This window comes from Trichechus manatus, unplaced genomic scaffold (genome assembly GCF_000243295.1).
Source record: "Trichechus manatus latirostris isolate Lorelei unplaced genomic scaffold, TriManLat1.0 scaffold00127, whole genome shotgun sequence".
In the NCBI taxonomy this organism is placed as follows: domain Eukaryota; kingdom Metazoa; phylum Chordata; class Mammalia; order Sirenia; family Trichechidae; genus Trichechus; species Trichechus manatus.
In genome coordinates this window covers 8,057,389-8,058,093 of record NW_004444063.1, presented here as the reverse complement: position 1 = coordinate 8,058,093, position 705 = coordinate 8,057,389, and positions in this window count along the sequence as shown.

Here is a 705-nt window from a genome sequence, read left to right as displayed (position 1 = left end):
GTAGGATAAACCCAAAGAAATCCATGCCAAGAAACCTCAGAGTCAAACTTCTGAAAACTAAAGACAAAGTAAAAATCTTAAAAGCAGCCAGAGAAAAAAGACAGATTACCTATTGGAGAATATCAGTTCAAATGATAGTGGATTTTTCATCTCAAGCTGTGGAGGACAAGAGGAAGTAGCATAACATTTTTCAAGAGCTAGAAAAACGAAAACAAAAAAGAACAGTCAACTGCAAATTCTGTATCTGGCAAAAGCATCTTTTAGGAATGAAGGGGAAATAAAAGCATTCTCAAATAGAAGAAAACTAAAATAATTTGTCACTAGTAGACCTACCCTTAAAGATTGGCTGAAGGAAGTCTTCAAACATAAAGAATGATGAAAGGAGGAATCTTGGAGCATCGATAAGGAAGAAAAATGGAAAAAGCAGAAATATGGGTAAATACAATTGACTATCCTTCTCCTCGTGAGTTTTCTAAATTGAAACTATCAGTGATAATTGAAATAAAAATTATAACATCTTCATATACTCAAGACAATACTTTAAAAATGGGGAGGATAGAGGCAGTGTGAGGTTAATTGTATGTGTTGACTTGGCTAGGCTATAATATCCAGTTGTTTGGTCAAACACTAGTTAGATGTTTCTGTGAAGGAATTTTGTTAATGTGATTAATATTTATAATCAGTTCATTTTAGGGAAAGAAGATT